Genomic DNA, 25,287 nt, shown 5'->3' on the forward strand with positions numbered 1-25,287 from the left:
ACAAATTGTTGCTGTTTTTTTTGTGTTGAATATATGCTATATGGTAATTTATGGACCTAATAGGTATCTAAAGCCATTTGCACGCAACAAAATGTGTATTTTATCAAAGTAATTGTTGATCCCTGATTTTGGCTGCTGATCCCTTATTTTCGAGGCTGCTGGTCCCTTATTTTCAAATCTGTAAGTTGACAGCTATGACAGGGGCATGGCAGTCACCCGTGGGTGGGGTGCAATTTCCTTTCCCTACAAAGACCAGGAGCGCCACCTGTGTTACATCACGAACATGGGTAGTTGCCCTACTCCGAGCCAGACCATTGCTCCACCTACCTCATCACTGTCCTACACGGGCTGGCAGCAACTCTTTCCGGGATTTAGCCTGGGCCTCCCACCCACCCCTAATAATGTCAAGGAAAGATAAACACAGACCAAAATTTTGCCGAAATGAACACCATCGCCTTTGTAATGAACAAACAACGAACTGCATGTCATCTTAGAGAACAAATAACCACACAAGAAAGGTCTACGAAAAGGAAGAAAAATGAATGTAATGCTATATAATATTTGGGCGGGGGGGGGGGGGAGAGAGAAATCTTGCACGCTTGCAAGGCCAAATGTATTTGGGAACGAACTAGTCAGCTTTCTTTGTAACCGAAAGCGTCGGGGAGAAGAGGCGGGGAATCTTCCTCCATCTCGGGAGAAAACTCATTTCCAGTCGGCTGCGGCTGCTTCCCTGGGAGATAAGCGAACGCTCGCCAAGTGCCGTCCCTAATGGACTTTCCTAAATTTCTGATAGACTCTCATTTGTTTTTATTATCTCCCTCTTTGTGGGGAGGGAGGGTGGAAACCAGAATTTGCGCATGGCGACGCATTCCGATCAGACAAGGACCCGAGATCGCAGCAGTAATTTGAAGCTGACGACGTCCTTGGCTGCTCCGATGGGGACAGGCCTGACCTCTGGGTGAACCTCAGTGACCACGTTGGACAGCCAGCCTTGGGGTGTGTGTGTGTGTGTGTGTGTGTGTGTGAATACTGCTCTGGGGGTCATGGAGCATTTAGGGTTGCCAAACCTCCAGCTCTAACCTGAAGTCCCCAGGTTTTCCCAGCCTCCTCCAGGTGCCCGGGGGCAGGGGGAGGGCCTGAATCTCCAAGGCTGCCCTTATTTTAAAATATATATGTATATCTAACAATATACATATATCTGCTTGTGCAGATTGCAAGCTTCAGCCCGGCAGGAGCTGGCTGCAAATTGTAGCATTCCCACCCTGGGTGACGTCTGCCTTCCTCTGCTCCTCTCTCCCAATTAACCTCCGTCTCCAGGGCTTGGCACATCTTTTGCAGGCAGAAGGCCACAATCTCTGGCATCTCCAGGTACAGCTGGAAAAGACTCATGGAATCAAAGTTGGAAGGGATCCCAAGGGCCATCTATTCCAAGCCCCTGCAATGCAGGAATGTTTCGCCCAACGTGGGGCTCGAACCCAAAACCTGGCCTGGGTTTAAGAGTCTCATGCTCTACTGACTGAGGGCTTAACTCAGCAGAAGGCAGCTTCCTATGCTCTTAACTATAACCCACAATCACTTTCTGGATTAAAGGCACCCAGTTCACAACCACCCTCCTCTGCTCCCCTCTCCCAATTAACCTCCGTCTCCAGGGCTTGGCACATCTTTTGCATGCAGAACGTCCCAGGTTTGTTCTACGGGCATCTCCAGGTAGAGCTGGGGATGCCCCCTGTCTGAAACCCTCATGAACCACTGCCAACCTTGAGCTGAACGCGCCAGCGGTCTGACTTTGCAACAAGGCATCTCTCTGCGTTCGGCGCGGGACGGGTCCACGGAGTCACAGAAGACATTAAATCAGTCCCTTCTCCAAAGGCACGTAGGCTGTGTGTCAGAGGAGAGCTAAACCGATTGTAAACTCATCAGCAGCGAACAAAAGATCAAAGAAGAGAAAACAATTACAAGGAGATTGAAATGGACAAGCGAGCTGGGCTCCAGGGGAAACAAGGCTTAACGGCCTGGGGTCAGGGGATTGTTTGGGGGGTGAGATAAGTGGGCAGAATGAATTAGCATTGAGGGAGATGTGTGTTAGGAGCAGGCTGGCTCTGGAAATATCAGCTTCATTTGGGGCAGCAGCCTTTCCCTCAAAGAATGCTGGGCAGTGTAACTGGTGTCTTGCAGAGCTATACTTTCACAAACTGCAGTTCCCAGCATTCCTGTAGGGGAAAGAGATGTGCTTCAAATGTACTTTACAGTGTGTGTGCAACCTTAGTTTAAGGCATTCCTCATAGAATCATGGGTGGCGCTGTGGGTTAAACCACAGAGCCTAGGACTTGCTGATCAGAAGGTTGGCGGTTCGAATCCCTGCGACGGGGTGAGCTCCCGTTGCTCGGTCCCTGCTCCTGCCAACCTAGCAGTTCGAAAGCAAAGTGCAAGTAGATAAATAGGTACCACTCCAGCGGGAAGGTAAATGGCATTTCCATGCACTGCTCTGGTTCGCCAGAAGCGGCTTAGTCCTGCTGGCCACATGACCCGGAAGCTGTACGCCGGCTCCCTCGGCCAATAAAGCGAGATGAGCGCTGCAACCCCAGAGTCGGTCACAACTGGACCTAATGGTCAGGGGTCCCTTTACATAGAATCATATGGAAGGGACCCCTAGGGTCATCTAGTTCAACCCCCAGAAGTGCAGGAATCACAGCTCGAGAATCCCTGACAGATGGCCACCCAACCTCTCCTTAAAAACCTCCAAGGAAGGAGAGTCCACCACCCTCCGAGGGAGTCCGTTCTACTTTTGAATGGCTCTTACCAACAAAAGTTTCTTCCTGATTGTCAGGGAACTGCCATCGGAGCCAAGAGTGGAGGTAAGGCTCCCCAACGATGCAGGAGAAGGGACCAGCAGGGAGAGAGAGAACACTTCCTTTGGAGAAGGAAATCGGCGTGACACCAGGAAGAAAGGGGAGCAGGGAAGGACTTCGGAGACATGGCTCCAAGACTCTTCCGCAGAGACCAGCGGGGAGAGCCCAGGACCTCCGCTGGCCACGCCCACTCTGCGCAGAAGACTTCCACGCAGGGAAGCTAGGCGGAGACTTGGCGTCAAGGAGCTTTTATGTTGGAAGAAGTTCAGGAAACACCCACTGACGGATTCTGCCAGTGACTGACACAACCACGGAGAAAGGGTTGTCCAGCCAGGGAAAGGTGTAGCCAGACAACGTTGCCTAGAGCAGCAGCCCCCTTACGCACGAGCAACCCCCAATTCCCTTTACACTGATGTTCAGACAGAATCTCATTTCTTGCGATCTGAATCCACGTATTGCAAGAGTTTGAAACAAGGAGCAACAGTTTTCCCAACATCGCTGTCGTTATCTCTTTTTTTAATCAAGTGCTTTTTATTGAGATTTAAGAATACCAACACCAACCAACAAAAACATCAAATCTTATTACATATTACATATATCCTACTTTATGCTCCATAGAGCCGTTGACTTCCGTCCTTCCCTTCCGCAAGTTTTCTTCTTCCAATCTATAATTCACAGTTTCACTGGTTAAAAATTACTCCGTGACATAAGATATAATTCAATCCTGCCAATGTTTTCATATTTCTACAGTTCTCACTCAAGCCGAAAAGGGTACCTCGCCCTGTTCTAGTTTCACAAAAGAGAGAGGAGGTTTGGGGGATATTCTGTTTCCAGGAATGTCAGGAATGTAGGGGAATCACAGAATTGTAGAGTTCTCCCCCTCATTAAGTCCCCACAACAACCCTGTGGGGTAGGAGGCTGAGAGGCAGCGACTTTGCCCCCAAGGTCACATCTGGTGAGTTTCATGGCTGAGTGGGGATTTGAACCCAGGTCTCCTGGCTCTTAGTTTAGCATTCTAACCACTGTACCACGCTGGCTCTCTTGGCACCATGGAGCCACAGGGAAGAATGTGGGGGCCTTGCGTTGATGTGAATATTTCCCACTGCAGGAACGATGTGGGTGAAGACGCTCCTTCAGATATACTGGACCGGGGCTGTTTAGGGCTTTAAAGGTCAGCACCAACACTTTGAATTGTGCTCGGAAACGTACTGGGAGCCCGTGTAGATCTTTCAAGACTGGTGTTATGTGGTCTCAGCGGCCGCTCCCAGTCACCAGTCTAGCTGCCGCATTCTGGATTAGTTGTGGTTTCTGGCTCACCTTCAAAGGTAGCGCCACATAGAGCGCATTGCAGTAGTCCAAGCAGGAGATAACTAGAGCATGCACCACTCTGGTGAGGCAGTCTGTGGGCAGGGAGGGTCTCATCCTGCGTACCAGATGGAGCTGGTAGACAGCCGCCCTGGACACAGAATTAACCTGCATCTCCATGAACAGCTGTGAGTCCAGAATGACTCCCAGGCTGTGCACCTGGTCCTTCAGGAGCACAGTTACCCCATTCAGGACCAGGGAGTCCTCCACACCTGTTCGCCTCCTGTCCCCCCGAAACAGTACTTCTGTCTTGTCAGGATTCAACCTCAACCTGTTAGCTGCCATCCATCCTCCAACCGCCTCCAGACACTCACACAGGACCTTCACCGCCTTCGCTGGTTCCAATTTAAAAGAGAGGTAGAGCTGGGTTTCATATGATACAATACAATAATCTTTACTGTCATTGTTCCATACAGAACAACAAAACGGAAAATTTCGTTCACCACCACCACCGATCCTGTATGTCTCAGCGAAGGTGTCGTTTGCCTTTTCTGTCTTGTTGTGCAGAGAGAGAGGAGAGAGAGGCAGGCATCTCCTCCCCCCCCCCCCTCTGATTAAGCATGCAGGAGACGAGATTGCTCTTCCAATAACATACAAGTTTTCAATCTTTTTTTATGTACACAAGTAATTCCATCTAAATGGAAGGTTGCCCAAGCTGGACCCCCGTCCATAAATCTGATAATGTTGATTTGCTAATGAATTAGGGAGGTCTCCTTCCTGCCTTCACAGCTCGCTGTACCAAAAAGAAGGAAAGGAAAGGAAAAAAACCTCACCCAGATTTATTCTTCCCTTCCTCATCAGTTATTTGTACTGTGTTCGTGTTCGTGTGTGTGTGTGTGTGTGCGTGTGTGTGTGTGCGTGTGTGATTGTTGTGACTTTTGCACATCCATGGGGAAAGGTGAGCATTTGGATAAACTGCCAACCGCTATCAGAAGATTAGAACTGCTCACCTTTCGAGTCACGTAAGACCTAAACAACAGGAAGCCCTTCGTTCAAATCTTGACATTTGATATTCATTCCCTGAAGTGGCCCTGGGCAAGCACCTCTCTCTCTCTCTCTCTCTCTCTCTCTCTCTCTCTCTCTCTCTCTCTCTCTCTCTCTGACTCAGCAACCTGTATCTGAACTAAGAGGCTGCCAATACTTTGCAAGGTTATTGTTAAGTTGTGGGTGAACATATCAGACGACACAGCGATTCTTCAAACAGCTCTTGTTTATTCACAGGCCAGAACAGAACTGAACTGAAGGGTTCAGCCAACCTGCTTATATAGACCTCAACTACAAAGCAACAGTAACAACTTTCTGTAACTATCCAATCACTGAACGTCACTTTCAATTCCTTATTTGCATATGTGGACCTGAGTGAAAACTATCTACAGTATCCCCCCCTGCTGGCCCAGGGTGAGAACTTCAGTACATAACAGTTATTGTAAGGCAGAGAGCCACTGAATGATGGAAAAGTCAGTTCGGGGAGGCAGCATGCGCCTTTGGGCGGAGCTAGATCTGATGGTGGGTGGAGCCAGAGTCAGAAGTGGGTGGAGCCTGCCTTGTAGAATTGTGTGTGTGTGTGCATGCATTCAGGAGGGAATGCACACACGCGCACATGCAATTCCGCAAAACAGCTCATGATGATTTCTAACTGTCGCCCCACATTTCTCTCTCTCGTCACCAAGGATCTGAACTGATTCCTTGCAGAGGTCCAGGAACTGCTGTATGTTAAGTCAGGCTCTGACTCTGAATCCGGGGAAGAGGTTGCAGCTTTTACACAGCAGGGATGGCTGTTGTTGTTTAGTCGTTTAGTCGTGTCCGACTCTTCGTGACCCCATGGACCAGAGCATGCCAGGCACTCCTGTCTTCCACTGCCTCCCACAGCTTGGTCTAACTCATGCTGGTCTCTTCGAGAACACTGTCCAACCATCTCGTCCTCTGTCGTCCCCTTCTCCTTGTGCCCTCCTTCTTTCCCAACATCAGGGTCTTTTCCAGGGAGTCTTCTCTTCTCATGAGGTGGCCAAAGTACTGGAACCTCAGCTTCAGGATCTGTCCTTCCAGTGAGCACTCAGGGCCAATTTCCTTCAGAATGGATGCGTTTGATCTTCTTGCAGTCCATGGGACTCTCAAGAGTCTTCTCCAGCACCAGTTGTTTTTCTGTTTGACATCTGGTGGGAGGGCATTCCACAGGGCGGGTGCCACTACTGAGAAGGCCCTCTGCCTGGTTCCCTGTAACTTGGCTTCTCACAGCCAGAAGGCCCTCGGCACTGGACCTCAGTGTCCGGGCAGAACGATGGGGGTGGAGACGCTCCTTCAGGTCTACTGGACCAAGGCAGTTTAGGGCTTTAAAGGTCAGCACCAACACTTTGAATTGTGCTTGGAAATGTACTGGGAGCCAGTGTTCGCCTATGCGAAACCTGACCTTGGTCTGCTGTGACTTTGCTTCTCACCTGACTCTTTGCTGTGACTTCTGCTTAACTGGACTCAGATGAACTTGGGCCAGCTCCGGATCCTGGCCCGCCTTGCTGCTCACCTTGATTTTGCAAGTCACCTGAGTTACTCAGGGGAACCCATTGAGAACAGGACATTATTATTACAGGAGGAGGTTATCTTCCTTCCCCCCACCCCCCGGCACAGTCCCTGCTGATGCACGACGGTGTCTAGTTTGTAAGGCTCTTGTTTAAATGTCATGGAACGCAGAACTAAAATACGAAAACTTCTTGGCATTTTCTGAGAAATTACAGAAATTCCCAAGTGCTATGGCTACGTGCGATGGAATAGGGGGGAGGGGGACGACATGATCGCTGAAGACTGCTAGTGAGCTGTGGATGGGACACAAAAAGCCAAGGAGGTTCCAGCTGGGCAGAGATCGTAGAATCGTAGAGTTGGAAGGGACCCTGGGGTCATCTAGTCCAACCCCCTGCTATGCAGGAATATCAACTAAAGCACAATTCAAAGTGTTGGTGCTGACCTTTAAAGCCCTAAACGGCCTCGGTCCAGTATACCTGAAGGAGCTTCTCCACCCCCATCATTCTGCCCGGACGCTGAGGTCCAGCACCGAGGGCCTTCTGGCGGTTCCCTCATTGCGAGAAGCAAAGCTACAGGGAACTAGGCAGAGGGCCTTCTCGGTAGTGGCGCCCGCCCTGTGGAACGCCCTTCCAGCAGATGTCAAAGCGATAAACAACTACCTGACATTCAGAAGACATCTTAAGGCAGCCCTGCTCAGGGAAGTTTTTAACGTGTGATATTTTACTGTATTTTTGGTTTCTATGGAAGCCGCCCAGAGTGGCTGGGGAGGCCCAGCCAGATGGGCAGGGTATAAATAATAAATTATTATTATTATTATTATTATTATTATTATTATTATTATTATTATTATAAAGGAGTCTCTATTGCTTCTTTAAATGTAAAGGTTTTGATATTGCAGTGATAACTAGGAGAACAGAAGGCACAGGGACTGCCTAATTATTTACAGTGGTACCTCGGATTACATATGCTTCAGGTTACAGACTCCGCTAACCAAGAAATAGTACCTCAGGTTAAGAACTTTGCTTCAGGATGAGAACAGAAATCTGTCTAGGTTTGGTACTATCTTTCATATGTGGTGGCTATGTAAAAAATTAAGATTTTCTGGATAGTACAAATTTCTACTCCACATCTCCAACAAGTATTAGGTATATTTTTATACTTTTTGAAAGCTTCCATGGGGTCAAATACCAAAATACCAGCAGTATTACATTTTTTGAAGAAAAAATTCCCTCAGAGTATAACACGCTGTGAATTTCCAATTCACTTTCCGTAGATTTTCCCATTTCTTTATTTCTATTTTATATCCCAAGTCCTGGGCCGATTTAATCATAGCAGCTTGCATTTTTGAAAGAGTTTTTATTGTTGAATTGACCTAATTGACATTTTTGAAAGAGTTCTCATGGTTGAATTGACCAAATTGACATTTTTGAAAGAGTTTGTGTTTTTGAATTGACCAAATCTAGATATCTCTGGTGCATAGCTGTCAACTTACAGATTTGAAAATAAGGGGCCAGCAGCCTTGAAAATAAGGGATCAGCAGCCAAAATAAGGGATTTTCCAAGCACAGGTATGTTCAACTTCTGAGCCCCTCCCAGCCAAAGGCAGAAAGCCCAGCCAGCAGCCAAACGAAGCCTCAAGAGGTGGTTCCCACAGCGCAGCAACCCGGCAAAGGGGATGCAGCAAGAAAAACCACCGTCACCTCTCCGCTGGGAAGCGCTGAGCAAAGGCGAGTCCCCAGGCAACGTGGCCGATTTGATCGGCACAAGGCATGCAAGCTCCACCCCCCAGTTGTTCTTAGACTCCTTATTGGGTGAGCAACGCAGCCAAGCAACCCAGTTGGAGCCTCCCTCCTCCCTGGCCGGCAGGGAGGGAGGGAGAGGAGCTGCTTCCTTTGAAACCCGGGAAATTTAAGGGACATCATCAATAAGGGACAGCAGCGGGACACGGTGCTGGGATAAGGGACTGTCCCGCCAAATAAGGGACGCTTGACAGCTATGCTCTGGTGCAAACCCCCTTTTGTTTGTGTCTGTTTTAAATGTTTCAAAAAATTGATAATAATGGAACCAGTCTGCTACCAGCCTTCTTATCTCTTCAAAACTTTTCCATTTTCATTCGTTTTTTTCTTCCTTTACTAGAGTTTTGTATATTGGCCAGTTTCTGCCCATGTTCTTCCCTTTCACCACAGCTGCTTCAAATGGTGATATTTGAACCAGGCTTTTTTGCGCTCCAAGAGATCTTTATATTTCTTCCAGACCATATACAGGGATTTTCTTATAATATGATTCAAGAAGCTCTTATGGATTTTAACTTTCCCGTACCACAGGTACGCGTGCCACGAAGGAAGGGGTTTTCAAAAGCAGTCCTCCTTCCCCCGGGGAACGAATCTCTTCTTCTCTGCTTGCAGGAACAAATAGATGTTTAATAAGGCAAATCTAATTCTGGGACTATTCCAATGTTGGCAGTATCCCTGTTATGTACTGAGTTGAATAGGATCCAAAAGGCAGCAATCTGATTGGTCCTAGAACAATAGGATTCAGAATGCAGCAGTCTGATTGGTCCTAGAACAATAGGGTCCAGAATGCAGCCATCTGATTGGTCCACAGGAGTCACCCAATCCAGCTCCAGGTGGAAGTGAATCCACAACCTGATTGGCCTACAGGTGAATCCCAGAATTAGCCAATCACGTGGGGCCCATTGTGTAAATAATATATATAAAGCAGGCATTCTGGGGGAACTTCCATTCCTCCTCACCACTATGAGCTGAATAAAGAGCATGAAATCCACTCTTGACTCCGAGTATATTTCATTTAATAAGGCAAATCTAATTCCAGGACAGCTCCAATGTTGGCACTGTCCCCTCTTAGCCCTCCTTCCCCAAGATAACATCTCCCAGGAAGGCACCAAATAGAGTCCTCCTTCTCCTCTGAGGGCTCCCTGACACGTTCAAATTAATTACTGCGAGCTTTGAGGCACAGCTCCATTTGCATGAATCTGCATTTGTCAGTACATGTGAATTTAAGACGACCCCAAGAGAATAGGGAACAGCTGGCTAGAATATCCTCCTGCCTGCCTCCCTTTCTCCCCTCTCGTTTATGATTCCAGTTAATGAAGTTATGAGGCAGATAACATTATTAAAAGCAGGGAGGGGGAGATGTTGCTTCAGAAGGGACAGCCTTGCGTCTTTTGTCTCTTCCATGGCCATGCATCCTTCCCTCCAAATAGGAGTGCTCCTCCGTGAGCAAGTGAAGACAGCGATGGTTCAACCACAGAGCCTAGGACTTGCCGATCAGAAGGTTGGCAGTTCGAATCCCCGCGACGGGGTGAGCTCCCGTTGCTCGGTCCCTGCTCCTGCCAACCTAGCAGGTCGAAAGCACGTCAAAGTGCAAGTAGATAAATAGGTACCGCTCCGGTGGGAAGGTAAACGGCGTTTCCGTGCGCTGCTCTGGTTCGCCAGAAGCGGCTTAGTCCTGCTGGCCACATGACCCGGAAGCTGTACGCCGGCTCCCTCGGCCAATAAAGCGAGATGAGCGCCGCAACCCCAGAGTCGGCCACGACTGGACCTAATGGTCAGGGGTCCCTTTACCTTTACCTTTACCTTTATTATGATGAGCCAATGGGGACGACTGTGGAAAAGAGATATCAAATTTACGGCATGCTATAATTTAAGAGAGAATGTAATGAAAATGCAATGCAGATGGTACCTGACCCCGGCCAGACTGGCAAAAATTTACAAAAACTGTAGTGATGTCTGCTGGAGATGAAACAACAGGTACGTTTCGGAGCACAATTCAAAGTGTTGGTGTTTACCTTTAAAGCCCTAAACGGCCTTGGTCCAGTATACCTGAAGGAGTGTCTCCACCCCCATCATTCTGCCCGGACACTGAGGTCCAGCTCCGAGGGCCTTCTGGCAGTTCCCTCATTGTGAGAAGCAAAGCTACAGGGAACCAGACAGAGAGCCTTCTCGGTGGTGGCGCCCGCCCTGTGGAATGCCCTCCCATCTGATGTCAAAGAGATAAACAACTACCTAACATTTAGAAGACATCTGAAGGCAGCCGTGTTCTGGGAAGTTTTTAATGGGTGACATTTTAATGTATTTTTTAACTTTGTTGGAAGCCGCCCAGAGTGGCTGGGGAAACCCAGCCAGATGGGCGGGGTACAAATAATAAATTATTATTATTATTATTATTATTATTATTATTATTACCTTCCCCAAGCCATGCATAATTTTACTTGCTTTTTCTCAGGAATTAAAAAAAGAATGATAGATTTGGAAGGGACCCACAAAGGCCATCAAGCCATCCCCCTGCAATGCGAGGTTCTCGACTAAATAAACTGGTGGCTATCCAACCTACCAACGAAATGTCACCTTTCCTCACTTCCACCCCCTTGATCACTTTGCCTGCCTTTTTCTGAACCTGCACAGCTTCCACAATCACGTTTTCGGAATTGATTTACCCAGTATTTTGAGTGCAACTGCACCATAGATCTGCAGCTTCAGAGGGTCTTTGGTTCTTGGAAAAAGCAGCAGCAGATGAGATACTTAAACCAAGTCACTCACACACAAATGGAAGCGAAAGCTTTAGCCCTAAATCAAACAGAGCAGGGAAGAAGGAAAAGACAACTAAAATTAGTTAAAAGGGAAAGGAAATATAACCACAAAGCGTTGCGTACAGGGCTCCGAGAAAACCAATAATTCCACAAGGGTGAGCCATTCAAAGTTTCCATGAGAATCAGACAAATCATTCTGTACGCTGGAAGCAGCAAGTGCCCATATTTCATTGGCTGCAGAATACTCACCTTGAGATTTACGGCGCGCCGTCAATTTCACCAGTAAAAGTGTCTCCTGCCATTTTTTCCCAGGCCTTTCCTGTTAAAAAGTCTTAGCGCAGCATTTCCAACATCTGGCAAACGTAGCAATGCAGCGGCAAAAGCCACTTGGCTTGGTGTGAAATTAAGCAAAGGGATAGTGCAGGCCTGATGCATCTCTTCTTATAATAATAATAACAATAATTTATTATTTATACCCCGCCCATCTGGCTGAGTTTCCCCAGCCACTCTGGGCAGCTCCCAATCAAGTATTAAAAACAATACAGCATTAAATATTAAAAACTTCCCTAAACAGGGCTGCCTTCAGATGTCTTTTAAAAAGAAGATAGCTGCTTATTTCCTTCACATCTGAAGGGAGGGCGTTCCACAGGGCGGGCGCCACTACCAAGAAGGCCCTCTGTCTGGTTCCCTGTAGCCTCACTTCTCGCAGTGAGGGAACCGCCAGAAGGTCCTCGGCGCTGGACCTCAGTGTCCGGGCAGAACGATTGCGGTGGAGACGCTCCTTCAGGTATACAGGACCGAGGCCGTCTAGGGCTTTCAAGGTCAGCACCAACACTTTGAATTGTGCTTGGAAACGTACTGGGAGCCAATGCAGATCTCTCAGGACTGGTGTTATGTGGTCCCGGCGGCCGCTCCCAGTCACCAGTCTAGCTGCCGCATTCTGGATTAGTTGTAGTTTCCGGGTCACCTTCAAAGGTAGCCCCACGTAGAGCGCATGGCAGTAGTCCAAGCGGGAGATAACTAAAGCATGCATTCTTGTTTGTTGCTTTCATTTCATTTATGAATCGCGTCTCATGAAACATGGAATCGTCAAGCCACAGAATTGTAGAGTTGGAAGGGACCCTCTGGGTCATCTAGCCCAACCCCCTGCAATGCAGGAATCTCAGCTCAAGCATCCCTGACAGATGGCCGTCCATCTCTGCTGTAAAAACCTCCAAGGAAGGAGAGTCCACCATCTCCCGAGGGAGACCGTCCCACTGTCCAACAGCTTTTACTGTCAGAGCGTTTTTCCTGATGTTTAGTCTCCTTTCTTGTAACTTGAAGCCATGGATTCAAGTCCTACCCTCCAGAGCAGGAGAAGACAAGCTTGCTCCCTCTTCCATGTGACAGGTCTTCAGATATCTGAAGATGCCTATTACAGCGGTACCTCGGGTTACAGATGCTTCAATTCGCGACACAATACCTCTACAGTTAAGGGATGCGGGTGGTGCTGTGGGTTAAACCACAGAGCCTAGGGCTTGCCGATCAGAAGGTCGGCCGTTCCAAACTCTGTAACGGGGTGAGCTCCCGTTGCTCGGTCCCTGCTCCTGCCAACCTAGCAGTTCAAAAGCACACTGGTGCAAGTAGATAAATAGGTACCGCTCCGGCAGGAAGGTGAACGGCGTTTCCGTGCGCTGCTCTGGTTCACCAGAAGTGGCTTAGTCCTGCTGGCCACATGACCCGGAAGCTGTACTCCGGCTCCCTCGGCCAATAAAATGAGATGAGCGCCGCAACCCCAGAGTCATCCGCGACTGGACCTAATGGTCAGGGGTCCCTTTACCTTTACCTCTACAGTTGAGAAGGGGGGAATTGTGAGTTTAGCATTGCAACCATCCATTAATTCTTCAAACTTCCACAGAGGACTGTTTTGGTTTTTTTTGGTATTTTTTTTTTAAAAATGAAATTATAGCAACAACCAATCCAAGCACAAACCTGCCAAGATCTATGTTAGAGAAGGTCGGCATTTGTGGGCGGAGGGTTGAAGAGATGGGGGGGGCAGAATCTGTCAAGAGTTCAAGCATCCTCCAGGGAAGGGAAAAGTTCGCCGCGAGATCCCCGTCTTCCGTGGGAACGGATTCCCCTTGAAGTAACAGCCTTTTGACGGATTCCTTCCTGTTATGTACTGAGTTGAATAGGCTCCAAATTGCAGCAGTCTGATTGGTCCTAGAAAAATAGGATTCAGAATGCAGCAGTCTGATTGGTCCTAGAACAATAGGATGCAGAATGCAGCAGTCTGATTGGTCCTGGAACAATAGGATGCAGAATGCAGCAGTCTGATTGGTCCTAGAACAATAGGATCCAGAATGCAGCAGTATGATTGGTCCTAGAACAACAGGATCCAAATTGCAGCAGTCTGATTGGTCCTAGAACAATAGGATCCAGAATGCAGCAGTCTGATTGGTCCTGGAACAATAGGATCCAGAATGCAGCAGTCTGATTGGTCGTAGAACAATAGGATCTAAATTGCAGCAGTCTGATTGGTCTGCAGGAGCCACCCAATCCAACTCCAGGTGGAAGTGAATCCGCAACCTGATTGGCCAACAGGAGAATCCCGGAACTAGCCAATCACGTGCGGCCCATTGTGTAAATAATGTTTATAAAGCAGACATTTCAGGGGAGCTTCCATTCCTCACTACTATGAGCTGAATAAAGAGCATGAAATCCACACTCGACTCCGAGTATATTTCAGTACCTAATCTGGACAATCCATTAAATAACCCGGTTAATTTGTACCATTTAAATCCCATCAGGGCAGCGTGTAATGCTATAAAACTCTAAACATAATCCTGGCTGCATGAATGGGGTTTAGCTCTCACAACAAAGGGACACAGGGATGAAGGAGGTAGTGGCTTTCCCCCCCGACACGAGTTAGGCTCCATATCAACCTTTGTAGCCGTTAAATGTTGTTTTTCCGACACTTGCATAGAAATCCGCTTGAGAGAATAATGCCCACAAGCGATAGCTGCATTCTCATGGTATTCTGCATTGCTTCGCACCAAAGCACCCCAGTTGAGGCAGTGTGGTGCAGTGGTTAGAGTGCTGGACTAGGACCCAGGAGACTAGGGTTCAAATCCCCCCCCCTCGACCGTGAAGCTAGGTGACTCTTCAGGGGCCATTTGTTGCCTCTCAGCCCACTGGCGTATGAAGGGGGCCGAGGGAACGCACCAGCCTGGGACCATTTGGGGAAAGGATGCCATCGTGGCCAGCCACCCACCCAGGACACGCAACATGCCCCCACAGGTGACACATCATGCCCCCAGGATATGCGCCAACCATGCCCCGCCTGTTCTCCGCTCCGGAGCTGCACCATGTTGCTCCGCCACTGTCTCAACCTAACCTGCCTCACAAGGTGCCATATTTTTTGCTCTATAAGACTCACTTTTTCCCTCCTAAAAAGTAAGGGGAAATGTGTGTGCATCTTATGGAGCGAATGCAGGCTGCGCAGCTGTCCCAGAAGCCAGAACAGCAAGAGGGATTTCTGCTTTCACTGCGCAGCGATCCCTCTTCCTATTCTGGCTTCTGGGACTCAGAATATTTTTTTTCTTGTTTTCCTCCTCCAAAAACTAGGTGCATCTTGTGGTCTGGTGCGTCTTATAGAGCGAAAAATACGGTACTTGCTCCTAGGAGCTGACTTCCTTCCTTCCTTCTTCTGACTTTTTGATATCACCTCTCAATTTTTCGCATTGACTTTGTCCATTTTGTATATTGTTCTGCTTCTGCATTTGTCCGTAAAGTGTCTGCAGACAAATAAATCCTTCTATATATGCAATTCTTATTGTCTATCTATATATCATTTGCAACTACTATTGGTTACATTCATCCCATTATACATTTTACTTCTTATTGTTAAAATGCCAAACATTTAGGGTGTTGGAACAGCGCTGGAGGGGGGGTCTCTGTTACGGAAATTACCGGGGGGGGCACATCTTTAAAGTTAAATATTACAAATATTATGCCTGAATGTATCCTTTCAACTTGACAGCTCAGGAAAGTTACCTAGTTTTAAAAATAATATAAAATCATCTCCTTTCCCAGTTTCCTCCATTCCAAAGCTATTTTCCCCTTGAAAACGGACTCCATGAAGTTCCCAGAGGTGACAATTTCTGGGCTCATTGTTAGCCAAGGGAAGCCAAATCTCATCACCTGACTCGCCTCAGGCTCCAGACATGCAAAGGAACTTCTATTGTACTTTCGGGTGGTGGGTACTTAAGACATATTTGTCTATGCTAATCTTATACCTGAGTCTTGCCCTGCCACGTCTGCTTATGCTAATCTTGTACCAAGGACTTGTCTGGACATGTTTGCCAAGGTTAACCCCTCCCCTTTGGTGACATGTCAGTGATGTAGCAATGATGCTGTACGAACTGTATTCTGGGATACGGTGGGAAAGTTTTAAAAGTCTTTGTCACCCCATCCTCGGGGTTCAAATTTGCTCTTTGAACCTATTGCGCAATCAACTTTGGTCTACAGCTATTTGCTCCAGTTGGCTGGACTCCTTCCTTTATTCCGCAGGGACCTGCGGGCTCTGCCCAACGAGATGGGTGACTGAGCAGCCTCGCACCTAGATTTTTCTGTAACACCTCGCAGACCACCCCTCTCTGCAGCAGCTACCTAGTCCTCTGCCCTCAATGTTCTGTTTCACTTTGTCTGGTTTTAAGGCCACCTCTGATCTGGCCATAAGGCTCCCTGTTTATTTAATCGCACACTCAGGAAGTCAACAGAGAGCTTTTCCCCCTCTCTTTTTTAAAGAAATGACTCATGGGGGTGTTCAGGGATGGTTTTAGTGTGTGGCGGGTTTTCCCTTGAAACGATTCATTTAAATGTAGAATCACATTAGCCATTATTGCTCCTCTCTGCAGACTCGGCCGGCGTGCTTGAGATCTAAACCTCGATGCGCTATTAATCTTCCGAGCATTTGGCACGCTTCCTCCGGTGTCCGCGACCTTCAAAGAGAAGTCTTCTCCGCGGCTGCAGGCAGAGGCTCCTGACGTGAAGCCTGTTGCAAAATGTTCGTAGCAGCAACTGGCTGGGACGCATTAATGAACTGGGGAGAAAGAGAATAAAGATCTTCTTTGCCGCATGCTAACAGAGGAAGGCCCTGTCGGATTAATAATAAGCCGCGAATAAGGAAGAGGTGTTGGAAGGATTCTGAGCTGGGATTAAAGGAGGTCAGGTTCAAGGAAAGGAGATGGTCTGCATCGCCTATGGTCTCATGTTGAGGAGTTTGGTAGCTGCTGGATGTTTGTGTGTGGCTGCCCCTTGTGGCGAGCCGCTGAACCACAGGTGGGCAGAATCGCCAAAATTCAGGCTCTGGGCTGGCTTGGTGGTTGGGTCTTCCTGGACAGGAAGGAATATAAGTGTCAGGTGAGCCAGGAGAAGGTCCGCAATAAATCACACGGCGTCCATGAGGCATAGCTGTCAACTTACAGATTTGAAAATAAGGGACCAGCAGCCTCGAAAATAAGGGATCAGCAGCCAAAATAAGGGATTTTCCAAGCACAGGTATGTTCATCTGCTGAGCCCCTCTGAGCCAAAGGCAGAAAGCCCAGCCAGCAGCCAAACGAAGCCTCAAGCGGTGGTTCCCACAGCGCAGCAACCCGGCAAAGGGGATGCAGCAAGGAAAACCACCGTCACCTCTCCGCTGGGAAGCGCTGAGCAAAGGCGAGTCCCCAGGCAACGTGGCCGATTTGATCGGCACAAGGCACGCAAGCTCCACCCCCCAGTCGTTCTTAGACTCCTTATTGGGTGAGCAACGCAGCCAAGCAACACAGTTGGAGCCTCCCTCCTCCCTGGCCGGCAGGGAGTGAGGGAGAGGAGCTGCTTCCTTTGAAACCCAGGAAATTTAAGGGACATCATCAATAAGGGGCAGCAGCGGGAAACGGCACTGGGATAAGAGACTTTCCCGCCAAATAAGGGACGGTTGACAGCTATGGAGGTGACGCACACCCCTTGGCTTGCTTTGTCTCCTTCCATCCCAGTTCCTCTGTCACGAATCTCCATCCCATAGCATGGCAGGATGCAAACAAAACCCATCTATGCTTCACTGGCTCTTCCCTTCCTTTGCAGAGAGAGTGCGGGTTTCTGTGAATGCACTATAGACAGGCACAGCTGTTCTCATCCGTGACCTCATATGCCACCGGAGTGTTCACAAGTTATCCAGAAGAGCTTCAAAAGCCGTTACTAAGCAACTGCCTCCCTGTAGACGGCAGACTTCCCCCTGCATTTTTCTCGTTCATGAAGTGGGGGAAAGAGGGAAGAGGAGGGGAGGGAGAAGTGGGGTGGTGGTGGTCCTAGCTCAGGGGGGAAAGGATTGTTTACCCTGGAGAAGAGGAGACTGAGAAAGGATGCGATAGCCATCTTCAAATATCTAAAGGGCCATCACATGGATGATGCAGCAAGCTTGCTTTTCTCCTCCTCTGGACGGTAGGACTCGAACTAAAGGCCTCAAGTCACAAGAAAGGTGTTATGTTGTTGTTGTTGTTGTTGTTGTTTACTCGTTTAGTCGTGTCCGATTCTTCGTGACCCCATGGACCAGGGCACGCCAGGCACTCCTGTCTTCCACTGCCTCCCGCAGTTTGGTCAAACTCATGCTGGTAGCTTCAACAACACTATCCAACCAACTCGTCCTCTGTCGTCCCCTTCTCCTTGTGCCCTCCATCTTTCCCAACATCAGGGTCTTTTCCAGGCAGTCTTCTCTTCTCATGAGGTGGTCCAAAGTACTGGAGCCTCAGCTTCAGGATCTGTCCTTCCAGTGAGCACTCAGGGCTGATTTCCTTCAGAATGAAGAGGTTTGATCTTCTTGCAGTCCAAGGGACTCTCAAGAGTCTCCTCCAGCACCAGAATTCAAAAGCATCAATACTTTGGCGATCAGCCTTCTTTATGGTCCAGCTCTCACTTCCATACATCACTACTGGGAAAACCATAGCTTTAACTATACGGACCTTTGTTAGACCTCCCTTAATTCAAAAGGAATATTGTAATTATTTGTAGACTAATTTTTTAAAATTAAGAAGACAGGAGTACCTGGCGTGCTCTGGTCCATGGGGTCATGAAGAGTCGGACACAACTAAACGACTAAACAACAACAATTTTTTTTTAAAAAAGCAAACAAATAGCATGCGGCCTAGGACCCACATACCTACCTACAGGACCGCCTCTCCTGGAATGCCCTGCAGAGGACTTTAAGGTCCACAAATGACAACATTTTGGAGGTCCCAAGTCGCAAGGTAGTTAACCCCAGAGTCGGCCACGACTGGACCTAATGGTCAGGGGTCCCTTTACCTTTAACATGAGGATTAGCAGCTAATAAAAGTTTGGGGGCTCTTTTGTTTGGGGCTTCCATCTTGTTCCACCTGGTGGCAGGTGGGAGTCCTGTCGCGACAGTCTTCAATAAAGACCAAGCCTACTGGCTGCTGTTTTGCTCTGGTATTCCTGGCTGGTGTCCTTGTTCTTTGTCCAAGAGAGCCCTCAGATTTCTCCGTTAACAGAAGGGAGCCCATCTAGACTCTGATTCCAAACCTCCGCTGCCTTGCAGGATATTTTCACAGCAGAAAAGACTCAGGAGTAAACCCTACACAAATCCAGGATGAAGCTCCTAAGACGGTTGGCTGGCACTTTGCACACCTTCTTCCAGCAACTCCTGATGCCAAGCTGGTGCCAAACGTCTTGCTCTGCTTTCCTTTCGACCACACCAACAAGGCCGCAGTGGGGGGCTTGCCATCGGGGCAGCCCAGGACCTCCATGCATGTGACCCAGGCTTGTGCCCTGGGGACAGTGGTGAACTTTGGACTCTCAGATTTCAGCGCCGCCACCCCCCCCAAAAAAAAATCCCCTCTTGCACTCTGTTCTCCGGCATTATTGTGGCACCCGAAGGCTGCCTCTGCCAGGGAGGTGACTCTGCTGCTGCTAATATAGAAGTTCGACTTCACCCCCGGAAGCGCACTCCATTGTTTCTCGAGACAGATGGGTGCCAGCTGAACGACGGAAGTGATTGCCGAAGACTGGAGTAAATTTACAGACTATTTGAAAAGTATTTGTGATGGTCAGACGACGTTTGTAGGTTTGCAAGAAGTTCTGTGAGGAGTAATATTAGAAATATTGTAAAAATGGAAAAAGAGAGATGATATGTTAAAAGATTTAATGGCAATATTAAGTTAAGAAAGGCATTAGAAGTGATTAAGACGGAGGATTATCAGAGGTGCTGATGGAAGTCTAAATAAGAATGTATCTGTGATAAACTGTGAGGTATGTTTTATAATTTTGTAAGCTAAAAACCAATAAAAATATATTTTTTTAAAAAAAAAAGATTGACGGAAGTGATTGCCAACTTACCATTAAAATACACGTACTGTGCTCCAGTACAGCAGCTTGAACGTTGCACATCAATACTTTTCACTGAATGGATTTTTATTTATTTTTTAATGAAGTCACCAGCTCATTTAAAGGCATAGGGGCAAGTTGGCAACTCCACTCCCAGCAAAGCCAACTGCTCTGCCAGAGGGTTACCCGTATATTTATATATTTTGGAATCAGTGCCTTTCAATGTTGGGAGCACATCCCAGAGCCGAAGCTTGCCCCTCTTTGAGATGTGCTTCTCTGTCGTTCCTGATTCTGATTCTGCTACGCAGGACCTAGGATTGCCAACTGACCGGGAGGGGAGAGGAGCTTAAACAGCTAAAATGTGAAGGGGTTTCCCACAAACACACAGAGGCTGGAAGTACATATTATCGTTTCTGTTAACAGCAGAGTGGCAGGGCACAGCTGGAAGTTGACAACCCTGGGCATGAAGATGCCATGAAGAGAGATAGCGCACATTGTGGATGGCATTCCACAGGGCGGGCACAACAACCTCTCTTGGTGAGGGAACTGCCAGAAGGCCCTCAGAGCTGGACCTGCGTGTTTGGGCTGGACGACGGGGGTGGAGACTCTCCATCAGGTGTATCTAGGTATACAAACTCATAGGTATATGAACTTCTACCCTCTCTCTCCATGGTAAAACAGTGTTCTGTATTGTCTACAGTACTAACTGGCAGGGTCTTTCCCAGCCCATTGGTCCACATAGCTCAGTATTGTCTACACACCAGTCTTGAAAGACCTACATTGGCTCCCAGTACATTTCCAAACACAATTCAAAGTGTTGGTGTTGACCTTTCTGGCTATGGGTTCATTCCATTCCATTCAATTTGAACATCCGTGGGCAACCCCTGACCAAATCTCAGAAGTCAGTGTTTGACACTGGGACATATAGAAGACGATACCTTCACCCTGGTATGGCTCCCCTTCATCACATACACAGCCCAACAAGACAACAACAAGAACCCACCAACAGCATATGAATCAATATGGCTAACCTGATTCAAAAACACCCACCCACCCCACTCAGACACGAAAACAAAGTTCACCACAGCCAACCACAAACGAACAGCCGCACCCTAGGCCAACCACAATTTCTCGAACCACCAAAGGAGCACAAGTGAATAGCAAAGAGAACCTGCACAAACGACGCTGACACAAAAACCCACACATACATTAAGCAAAACAGAAATACAGTGGTACCTCAGGTAACATACGCTTCAGGTCACATACGCTTCAGGTTACAGACTCCGCTAACCCAGAAATAGTGCTTCAGGTTAAGAACTTTGCTTCAGAATGAGAACAGAAATCATGCTCCGGTGGCGCAGCGGCAGCAGGAGGCCCCATTAGCTAAAGTGGTGCTTCAGGTTAAGAACAGTTTCAGGTTAAGAACGGACCTCCGGAATGAATTAAGTACTTAACCTGAGGTACCACTGTAGAAATATCGCCTCCCAACCCCACCCCCACCCGCCATGGCCCCCTCCACCTCTTCTCCCTTTTTTCTTCCTAATGTAACCCTAATGTCTCAACAAATGAAACTGACCTATGGAAAATGTAACTTGAAAAAAGAGACATTGCGCATACCTTTGTAAACCAAGAAAACTTTTTTAAAAATATTTTTAAAAAGAGAAGTCAGTGTTTGCCACCTTGAGGTCTAGCAGCTTGGGGTTTTGTTTTGTTTTGCTTTGCTTTTAACAAAATGGAAGCTCTGTGGAAGAATCCCATCACCAGCTTCTGCTAGAATAGGATGCCCTGCCAGAATGTGTGGGTGCCTCCATTTCTAATCACAGCTGGAGGACTTTCCAGATTCCCCCCCCCACTCCATCCTCACCCCCTCCATCTGCAGAGAAGTCAGCTTTTTCTGGCAGCGCAGTCCCCTCGGCTGACACCACTCACGAAAACCCCTGTTGCAAAGAATTTGGCCTTGCAGCACCCACGGTTGGCGGTAGATTCCACTTCCAAGGAAATTTCATTAACCTTTGAAACCCCCTTGCTAGAAATCAAAGCTGGTGGCAGGTTCCGTTTTGCGATTAACAGCAGCCCCCACCATGCCTGCCCCCCTCACACACGCACACACAGTGCAGCGGGAGAGATTGTTAAGTCTGAAAGGTTTCCCACATTTAAAAAAAAAAACAACAAAAACCCACGGAATAATTCTGGGGAGGTGTGGCTGATTCAAATCATTCTGTTTCTGGAGCAACAGGCTAGGACCTGTTTCTGGGATGACACGACTTTCACATTCCACGTATGGATGATTCATTTCTCTACCCTCGTAGCAACTGGTAGGGCGCAAGAGAGCGATGCGTCTCTCGGGTGGCAGGGTGAGTCACCAGCCTGTTTTCCTCCCAGCACCCCAGATTCCCAAGCTGTGCTCCCACACCGCAGGTTGGGGAGCAACTGTGAGCATCAGATGGGAAAGAGTCTCACTGAGGAACACGCATCCCAGCGTCCGCGTGGCTACGGCTCACCGCCACAATTTCACTGAGGTTTGGGCTTAATTGGCTTTCAGCATGTGAGAAGCGGGCGCTGCTGCGGTCGTAAGATGGTTGCTGTATTCAGAACCGGGAATGAATTTTCCCTGCATTGGCAGGTTTCGCCTTCCCCGTAGCAATTCCGTCACAACTTTGGCGGTTTTTAGGCCTTGACAAGGTAGCCTTAAGTCTAGCATCAAGTCGGAGGGGGGTGCATTCATGCTCCCTCCCCATGTGGCGGCACTTGCAGGGCCCATTAAAGGGCAAAAACCGGGAGTCCCTGGCCCTAGAGCGGCGGCATGTAGGTCAAACTCCCGGGACGAGGTCGGTGGAAGGGCATGCTGCGTAAGTCCCCTCTCACTGGATCTCACTGAGAGGGTTACCTCCCAAGGCCTGTGCCAAGTTTCCCACTTCGGACATAGCCCGTGTGAAACCTGGGTTGTTTCTGGGGGAACAGTTGTATCGGGCTGCTCCAGCTCGCTACCTGACGGATATCCACTACGTGGAATACCGCAGACTATTTACTGCGGCTAGGCTGAATGTTCTTGACTCGGCGGTTCTGAAGGGAAGATATGGAGGAGTCCCATATGACCAGAGATTATGCCATTGTGCATTGGGTGAGGTAGAATCCACAGAGCACATTTTACTGGGCTGTCCCTTCTACAACGATTTAAGACAGTACCTTATAACTCCATACTTACCCCAGCTCAGTTCCCGACAAAGAGGAAAGCAGACAGCATATCTGCTAAGTAAGTCTTCTGGGAAAACAACTTTGTCAGTGGCTAAATTCCTTTTCCTGGCACTCAAGTGTCGGAAACGTATAACTGAATGCTTTGATGTGGGTTATCTGTGAGAGGTCTAGTACTGTGGCCCTACCTTATTTATGTACCCCTGTGATGTTATAGTTTATAATTATTGTGTAATGTTTATTTCTGACTATCGGTCGAATAAAGGAAATTGATTGATTGAGTTTCCCACTTCTGAAGTTCAATAAAGTTGTGGCCAATTTGAACCCATACTCTGGTCTCTTGTCTCATCATTTGGGGGAAAGGGGTAGGCACCACAGACAGGGTTTAGCGCGTGTGCTCGTGAACATTTCCCCCAGAAGGTCTTCTCCGGCTTGGATTTTCTGTTCTCCTCTCCTGCCCTCATGCCTCAAGCACTGCGATGGAGGAATCAGAGGTCCCTGGGAGATTTAGCATGCTTAACAGCATTGCAGGTGCAAGGAGCCCTGGGATATGCAGTTACCAAGGCACCCTCCTAAGGACTCGGGTGCTCTGGGAAACTGCATTTCCCAGGGCCCCAAAGAACATGGAGGCTGCTGTTTCAGCACTCAGGGTACCAGAAAGAGAAGGAAGGCATGGAAGTATGGCCACTCCAATGTCGTCATCATCATCATCATCATCATCATCACTTTTTGAAATATACTCGGAGTCGAGAGTGGATTTCATGCTCTTTATTCAGCTCACAGTGGTGAGGAGGAATGGAAGTTCCCCCAGAATGTCTGCTTTATATACAAGCGTACAGCTTCCGGGTCATGTGGCCAGCATGACTAAGCCGCTTCTGGCGAACCAGAGCAGCGCATGGAATCTCTGTTTACCTTCCCGCCCAGGATACCCAAAGGAGCGTCTCCACCCCCATCGTTCTGCCCAGACACCGAGGTCCAGCGCCGAGGGCCTTCTGGCGGTTCCCTCATTGCGAGAAGCAAAGCTACAGGGAACCAGGCAGAGGGCCTTCTCAGTAGTGGCGCCCGCCCTGTGGAACGCCCTCCGACCAGATATCAAAGAGATAAACAACTACCTGACATTTAGAAGCCATCTGAAGGCAGCCCTGTTCAGGGAAGCTTTTAATGTGTGACATACGTTGGAAGCTGCCCAGAGTGGCTGGAGAAACCCAGGGTTTACAAATAATAAATTACTGTATTTTTTGCTCTATAAGACTCACTTTTTCCCTCCTAAAAAGTAAGGGGAAATGTGTGTGCATCTTATGAAGCGAATGCAGGCTGCACAGCTATCCCAGAAGCCAGAACAGCAAGAGGGATTGCTGGTTTCACTGCGCAGCGATCCCTCTTGCTGTTCTGGCTTCTGAGATTCAGAATATTTTTTTCCTTGTTTTCCTCCTCCAAAAACTAGGTGCGTCTTGTGGTCTGGTGCGTCTTACAGAGCGAAAAGTACGGTATTTTTATTATTATTTCACTGACTGGCAGCAGTTTTCCAGGGTTTCAGAGGGGGTCTTTCCCAGTCCTACCTGGGAACTGAACCACAGACCTTCTGTGGGCAAAGCTTGAGCTCCCACCCTTGGCTCTTGGCTCTCCTTTGCAAAACCACTTCTGACATCCAGGCGCAGGTCTCAAATCCTTTCCACCAACTTCTTTCATTCAAGGTTGAAGAATGCCTTGGGGCCAACTGCAGCCTTCTCGCAAGGCCACACATTCGCACGGCCCTTCTTTGCTCTTGTTAAGTTGTGGGTGAACATATCAGACGACACAGCGATTCTTCAAACAGCTCTTGTTTATTCACAGGCCCAGAACAGAACTGAACTGAAGGATTCAGCCAGCCTGCTTATATAGAGCTCCAGTACAACATAACTGTAACAACCTTCTGTAACTATCCAATCACTGAACGTCACTTTCGATCCCTTATTTGCATATGTCCTTGAACTCTGTTCATGCCTCTTGCTTGTCTGAATGGAGGACAGAGAGCTGCATTAGAGTGCAGCCTACTGCACAAAGGAAAATAATTGCACCTGTTGCTACACCCACTTTTGCCTCTGGCCCTGCCTACCACTCGCACATGGCCCCAAGAACCTCATCCAGAAGGAAATCCGGCCCTCGGAAGGTTCCTACTGCCGTGCAGGAAGCATTTGTTTGCCATCTCTTAGGCTTTTGAAGAAGCTCCCAGCAACAAAATGTGTTTTGTGTTTATTTTCTTAAGTTGTTGACAGAAGAGCAGGAACATATCCCAGGCGAAGTGGCGGCACTGGATGGGGAGGGTTAGATAATTTCGAACGAGGGTCTTTTAAAAATAAATAAATGTAGTGCTCCCGTCCTGACAATATTTATCAAGATGGCGCTGCCGCCGCCGCCGCTCAGCAACCCTTTCCTATCTTATTTGGTTTGCCGTTCAAACAACGGCTCAGGAAATTGGATG

The 25,287-nt window shown here is 48.3% G+C and overlaps 2 long non-coding RNA genes across 2 annotated transcripts in view; one reads left to right on the forward strand and one right to left on the reverse strand.

Annotated features, from left to right (window-relative positions):
• LOC310753660 overlaps positions 1-18,743 on the forward strand; it is a 45,892-nt gene extending 27,149 nt beyond the window's left edge. Inside the window, exon 3 of the long non-coding RNA XR_014543433.1 lies at positions 18,628-18,743. This is a non-coding gene — a long non-coding RNA (uncharacterized lncRNA). The remainder of the gene's footprint in view (positions 1-18,627) is intronic.
• LOC310753654 overlaps positions 1-25,287 on the reverse strand; it is a 318,231-nt gene that overhangs the window by 132,450 nt on the left and 160,494 nt on the right. The window lies entirely within an intron of this gene.

The sequence above is a fragment of the Podarcis filfolensis genome (assembly GCF_964270895.1).
Source record: "Podarcis filfolensis genome assembly, chromosome: 18".
Lineage (NCBI taxonomy): Eukaryota > Metazoa > Chordata > Lepidosauria > Squamata > Lacertidae > Podarcis > Podarcis filfolensis.